The 7,461-nt window shown below is 39.1% G+C and overlaps 1 non-coding gene across 1 annotated transcript; it reads right to left on the bottom strand.

Moving 5' to 3' along the window:
- Window positions 1–243: 243 nt before the first annotated feature.
- Window positions 244–352, bottom strand: LOC123238351. The gene has a single exon (XR_006505550.1). It is a non-coding gene; the product is annotated as a U6 spliceosomal RNA (small nuclear RNA).
- Window positions 353–7,461: the final 7,109 nt, after the last annotated feature.

The following is a 7,461-nucleotide window of genomic DNA, read 5'->3' as shown; positions in this document are numbered from 1 at the left end:
GGTCATCTTCCAGCCATCTGCACTGTCTCCAAATTCCTATATCTCTTCCCTACCCCCAGTCTTTTCCTCTGAGAATCGTAGTTAGATCAGTACTATATTGCTTCTGGTAAGAGTTTATCAAGCTCTTCTCTATGAAATGTCAAAATGATGGAAAACATTTCCATTTATGACTCCTCTATTGCATCACTCTCCATCCCTCTGACTTCTCAGGTCCAAATACTCTTTCCTAGCCACTGTTCCCCTACATATGTTGATTTCATCATTAGAACTTGCATGTCATCCTTGCACAGGGGCCATGCTAATCTTATCTGTATCATTCCAATTTTAGTATGTGTGTTGTTGAAGTGAGCACCTTCATTAAAATGCCAGTTTGCTTTAGGGTAGGGATTGTCTCATTATTTATATGTATCCCAGGAAATGAAACAAAGAAAGTGCGTAATAAATGCTTTTTATCTATCCATTTCATTAGTACATCCTTCCATCTATCCATTTCATCCATCCATCCATCCTATTCATTCATTCATTCATTCAACCATTCATTGCCGTACATCACTTAGTTAATAAGTAACAGATTTGAAATTTGAACCCAGAATCTCTGATTCTCTATCTAGAGTTCTTTCCCCTCTACTAGATCAGCTTCTGTTTTCTAGTGAAGAGATGACAAAGTAAAAGAACCCAGAGGATTTATTTCTTAAGAAGGATTATTTTTAGGGGGAGTAGGAAAAGAATAACAGATAAAAGTAAGCACAAAGCCTTGACTGAAAGGATGAGAGGAAAGAAAGCAGGCATACAAACAAAGGAGAGTCTGTAAAATGTGTTCAGGACACCAAAAGAGTTTGGCCTACTAAAAAAATGGAATATTGGCTTTAAAGCATGAAGGGGCACAGAGGGGCACCCATGCTAAATGAACAGATACCCAAATAACGTGGCTGGAGGATGAAGCAGGTAACATGTAAACAACTGACATCCATTTTCTGAAGAAAAAACAGAAAGCAAGTCCTGTTGGCACAGAAAAACATATTTGCTCAGCAAACTGATTTCAGGTTGACATTTCCAAGCTACCAAAGGAAGGATGAAGACAGGAAATATGGTCTGGATGTTTCCTCATCTCCTCCCCACCCAGCCCTGAAATAAAAACCTGACTTCAGCTGTGCCAATGTTTCTCTTAATGATGCTTTGGACCAACCGAGGCAGAGCAGTAGAAACAGCAGTCCGGATTCGATGCTGCCCTTTCCAAATTTCCATGGAAATATTTTCCATCATTTTGACATTTCATTTAAAATGAAATATAGAGGATATTAAAAATTCATATTCCTGACGGGGATTATTTGTTTGACTTTGAAATATACAGTGAACGCACTGTTAATGAACAGTGAGGAGAGTGTGGTAGTGGCATGCCTGTGCATATTCATGGGGGCACTTCCTGACTTAAGGAAAAAAAAAATTAAAACAATTGCAGTATCAAAGAGACCTGACCTTTTATGGTACTAAAATCCATGTGTGTGTGGTTATGAATAATTGAATATGAAATCAGGAGAAATGACCCCTTTTTTTGGTTGCTCAGGTAAAAGCAAAATGCCATGACTTTATCCCCTAAACACGACCCTTAATTATTTCTGAATTTGCATGAATTACATGAATCTTGTACCTGAAATGTTATAGAGACAGAGTCACATTTACTCATCTGCTGCCAGCCTTCTGTCATTATTTCTCTTTCTTTCTTCTGCACTAGGGAACACATATTCCATAGGTGTAAAGGGAAAAGTTGCCTCTTAGGATGGTAGAAAATTAGGTATGGAAGAGACCTGAGACATGCATCAATCTACCTCGTCATTTTTTCAGATGAAGTAACTAAGGAACAATGAGATGAAGCAAAATATCCAACGGGGGAGAGAGAGAGAGAGAGAGAAAGAGAGAGAGAGAGAGAGAGAAGCAGAGCTGGAATTTGAACTCAGGTCCTTTGATTCCAAATCCAGTGCTCTTTCTATTACATCACTCTGCCTTGCTAAACTTGTTTTTTTTTCTCTTTCCAGAATCAACAAAATCTTATAACTGACATGAGATTTACTGGTGATTTAATCTGAAACTTCTTCTACCACAAAAAGGTGGAGGTGAGGAACATATCTTCTGAGGTAGTTCATTCCACTTTTAGATAGCCTTTATTATTTGTAAGTTTCTTTTGCTCACCTGGAGCTGAAATCTGTCTGTCTGTATCTTCTACTGATTGCTGGGTCTAAGTTCCTCCATCTAAAACATGAAGAATTTTGTATGGAATATCAGGGTGATCACCTTTCTTCTCATTTAATATTAGGAGAGAATTATTCTTCCTAAGGTTTACTATGACACTGGCTCTGAGATTTTTTTCCTAGAGTACAACAGTTGATTGCTACATGAACATGGGTGGGTACTAAGTGCCAGAGGCAATATTTGAATATAGATCTTCCTTGTCCGAAGCCAGCCTCCTATTTACCATGACACATTGTCATCTTGCAAAATATACAATGCCATAGACTGTAGAGCTGGAAGGGACCAACCTTATTGAAATAAGACACATTTTAGAGAAGTAGCAACTGAATTCCAGAGAGATTTAAGTGATTTATCCAGGGCAAAGTAGGTTATAAGTGGCAGAGCATGAGCAAAGTGACTCTTGGAAGCAAGCAATATGGTTTGAAAGAATATTAGAGGGAGGAGGTGGGAAGTAAAGAAAATAAATATTTTTTCTCCAGTAATATTTTATTGTACTCCTCCCCCCAATTATATGTAGAAACAATTTTTGACAATTTTTTTTTGACATTTTGTAATCTACATTCTCTCTCTCCCTCCTTTTCTCCATTCTTCCCTCCCCAAGACAGCAAGTAATTTGATGCAGGTTATACATGTACTATCATGCAATACATGTTGCAAAAGAAGACATATCTTGCATATAAGAGAAAATTAATGAAAGAAATAAAGTGAAAAATGGTATGCTTTAATCTGTATCCAGACTCCATCAGTTCCTTCCATGGCTGTGGATAACATTGAAAAATCAGTATTTTTAACTGAAAAAAAAAATAAAATTAAGAATTAAAATGGTATGAACAGAATCCTTGAATAAAGAGAAACCTTACAAATGAAAGAGAAATTTAGTCACACACACACACACACACACACACACACACTCTCACTCCCTCACACATACACACACACTAAGCTGGAAGCTAGTAGATTATGCAAGGCCTTAGTTTCCTACATGTAAAATGATGTACTGGATGACATATATTTAACTTATAGTTCTTCCCAGATAAGGATTTCACTGATTATAAATACTGAAGTCTCCTTCTACCTTTCTCTTGGAATTTGAATTCTTTGTTTTTCATTTAGACATCCAGAGAGAAGAGGGACAAGTCTATAGCACCTGTGCTCCTTGGTTGCATGCTTTCTTCCCTATTATATCTGGGCCTCAGCTTGGAACAGTTAGATATGGTGCTCATTCCCCTTCTCTGTTGCATCCTTTGAGCATTTCTGATGTTATAGATCTGTTCATATAGATTCTGTAAGTGTGAATTCAATATAAAACCCTTGTGTCAGAAGCATTGCCTCCCCTCAATACAAAGGGCTTGGATATGTTTTGAGCACCTCCCATTTATCTAACTTGTGGCCCACCTCCAGGAGGAACCTGGAAACTTCAAGATCTGGCACTCTACCAGTTGTGGTCACCAGCTCCTCTTACAAGCACTCAGGCTCAAGAGGCTTTGCAACATGAAATGGTTCATTTCATTTTATTAAATGTTCAAGACTCAAGAAAGGACTTACATCCATGCCTAGAGAAAAGTGACTCATCTTTCCACAGAGTCTCCTACACTTCCTGTGACGGATAGTATTGTCCTAGATGGAGGGTCAGCAAAGAGGAAGAGGCAGGCATTGCTATGGGGTATTTTTTGGATGCTCTCTGAATTATTGCTCTGTTGCTGGGAGCCGTATACTTATATTAATGTTTTGCTGCTTTGCTGCTGCTCTTTTTTGTTCTGCTTTACTGCACCCTGCTATTCATTTCTTCTCTCTAGGAGATGGTGTGATGGAAGTATTGCACTAGAGCTTTTCTTACTGCTAGCACCAGAATGCCTGTGGATTATTTAAACTTTCTTTTGTTTCATATTAGGGTTCAGCAGTTCTACCCTTCACACAGTTTCACTAGGTGACTATGGGAACACTTTGTCTCTTAGATGAGCCAAAGAGATCTCTGCTGCCACTAATATTCTTCTACCAGAATCTCAAAGTCCTACTGCTTACATAAGCACATTTCAACTTTGCCTTGGGTTTTGGAGGGGAACTTCTGCTTTCCCAGCTTGTCTTTTTTTTTTCTTGTCTTCCTCTAAGGCAGCCAAGCCAGGAAGATATTTTTATTCCTGGCTACTTCTCTTAGAATAAAGGGGGTAGGGATGAGTTACTCTAAAAACAGGTATTTGCTACTCAAAGGGAAGAAAAATCTATGATCCAGAGCAGGGATATGCTGGTAAATTTTTAATAACTTGTTCTCTAGGGGGAAAAAAGAAGGATACATGATAGACTTTTAATAATCTACATATTAATATTTTCTTTATTACTTTCTTAAAACAATCAACAAAGCAATAAATCCAACTTTGATCTCTAGCATTTGCTGATTTCTGAGGTGTAAATACTCACTCTGAAAATTTAACAATCAGCTTGTGAGAAAGTAAGATCTGGCTACAGCATACCTCTGATCCAGAGTGAGTGGGAGTCCAAGATTCATTTGATAATGAGTAATTCTTCTCTACAAGTCCAGCATCCAGTTCCCTGGATTTATAGTTGGCTTATGAATCAATCAATCAACATTTATTAAGTACCTATTATGTGCCAGCCATTATGCCAGCTGCTAGAAAAACATTATGTCTTAGCCAGTTAGCAAGTTCCACTTTTTACCTATCTCTATCCTGGCATCTCCCTGTTTCCTTCTTCATCTAGGGAAACCATAATCAAGTCTTCATACCTTTTCTATACAATAGGCCACCACCCCAAACACCCCCAAATGTTTACCAAAACATCTCTCTCTCTCTCTCTCTCTCTCTCTCTCTCTCTCTCTCTCTATCTAAATATATACGCCCCCCCCACACTTATATACATAAAATTGTTTCCCTAATTTCTGAATGGCATTCAGGAAAAAAAATGTCTAATGAGCTTCCATAAAAGAGAAATTTACATACCCTAAGGACATTTAGTTATTATGCAAAAATGTTCAGAAATACAAAAATCTAGGTCTGAGCCAGTTTTCTAGAGTCCTTTAGAGGGGGTGAGGGGTGAAATGGGAAAGTAAGGACCCAGTTTCCTTCCACTCGTGGCTGTATCCAGAGGAGGATTAGATGGTCTGACATGGCATGATGTAAAAGTCACTAAAAGGTCCCTTTGCCCAAAGCTACTCCTCCATGGGTCTCTCAGAGTGTCTAAAATTTCTATCCTTAGTGTTTCTCTTTGGATTAAGCCTCTGAATCCCTGGCATGGCTCTTTTAAATTGCAAATATTTTACCTGGGAGGCATAACACATGAACTCATTAGCACCTATTAATGCAGCAGCACAGATTAGAGAGGGTTGTCTGAGAAGGAGGGGTAAAGGAAGAGAGAAAACAACGAAGAAGAAATGGCATCCCCCAAGGGAACAATATTGCCATTTCAACTTTAAAATTGCTCCAAATGCCCGATGGCAGGCAATGTGTGGTCATATGAATAATCTATTGCTCTAAAGGACTTGTTGAAAGTCAGATGAGAATAAGAATAGAACCTAATCTATGCACATAAGGGAAGGGAGCACCCAGGAGAGGGGAGAGGTTGCCAGCCCCTGGCCATCCATGTTAATAACAATTCTTCAATATTTCAAGAATCTATGACTTCATCAGGGTAAGTATTCCCTCCCTGAGTGCAAAAAGCAACTCCTGCCATTTGTTTTCAGTCTGAAAGACTGGTGGTGGGCATTCAGATTTGAATTATAAGGGACTGAAGGCAACTTTGTGAGAGACTTAGAGTTAGAACATTAAAGGAGAGGCATGGTGAAATTTTTCATCTTCAAATTAACATTGTATCTTCCATTTCCATAACTGATCAAGAATTTACAACTCACTTTCCCAGCCACCCAATCCTTTTCCATTCAGAAAAGACCACAGGCAGGGTTACCCAGACCCTCCATGTGGACAGTTCACTTCACTTGGTGCACTGGCTCACAATAAAGGGTGCTGCCTCATTTAGGTTCTCGAATGTAGATGATGCTGATATCGTTTAGACCACATTTTGGACCCTCTTTGAGTAGAGCCATTTCTTGTGTCCATACAAACAGACCAGATTGAGCATAGCTTGAATTTCCAATTTGACTCAGGCCTTCTGTACAGACAATACCCTGGGGCTGGGGTCTCAGTAAATAATCATGGAAGAATGAGGCCTGGCAAAGACTTAGTAGCTCCCCCTCACAAAATTAGATCTAGATAACTGTTCCAGTGTTAGGGACAAATTCACCTCTCCTTCACTTTGAAACTTTGTCTTAATGGGTCAGAGCTGATTGGATCCACTGAATCTTTTGATCGCATCCTATTCCACTGTACCATGAAGACTGCCTTAGGGGGGGAAAAATACTTGAGAAGACCTAAAACATACTTTGTTGTATATACATAAAATTTAATTCTAATAAAGAAAGGGTTAGAAAATGCTAAGAATAATTATCAACCTCTTCCCCCCCAACCAAAAACCACAATAAGGATCCTGAAGTTGTCAATTTACTTGGATGATAGGTATAGTATGATGAAAAAATGTCAGATGGTCTCTTTGTTTTACCTAATCTCTTTACCCATGTTGTATGGAATGAGGGTAACTTCCTTCTTCCTATCAGTGGCTAAGTAACCCAGGACTATTACTTCCTCTGCTCACATATATGTTTTTGAGACACAGAGTTCAATAGTAAAGGGGTTTTGAGACACATGCATTCAGAGAGATGCAGCTTGTAGATGTAGTAGTGTAGGGCCTCATCCTGGGATGATCTCAAAATTTAGACGATTCAGGAATCCTGGAGGGCGGGTTTGAAAAAGAAAATTTGTATTTTTTTGTCAGTAGAGTAGGAACTGGACTTGTGATTTCTCTGCTACAGGGAACTATTTTTTTAAAACCCTTACCTTCTGTCTTGGAGCCAATAGACAATGGGGGTTAAGTGACTTGCCCAGGGTCACACACATGAGAAGTGTCAGAGGTCAGATTTGAACCCAGGACCTCCTGTCCTTAAGCCTGGCTCTCAATCCACTGAGCTACCCAGCTGCCCCTTATAGGGAATTATTGTATGAGGAGACTCCTTTTACCAGTGCCGGTTAGTACTTTGCACCTTAAAGTCTTAATTACTTAGAGCACTGAGAAGCTAAGTAAGCTGCCTGGCATCACAGAATCATGATATGTCAGAGGAGAAGCCCGTCTTCCAGGCTTTAAGGCTTGCTC

Source organism: Gracilinanus agilis, chromosome 2 (assembly GCF_016433145.1).
Source record: "Gracilinanus agilis isolate LMUSP501 chromosome 2, AgileGrace, whole genome shotgun sequence".
NCBI classification, from domain to species: domain Eukaryota; kingdom Metazoa; phylum Chordata; class Mammalia; order Didelphimorphia; family Didelphidae; genus Gracilinanus; species Gracilinanus agilis.
The sequence above is the reverse complement of the archived record's forward strand: the minus strand, read 5'-3'. Positions and strand labels throughout refer to the sequence as shown.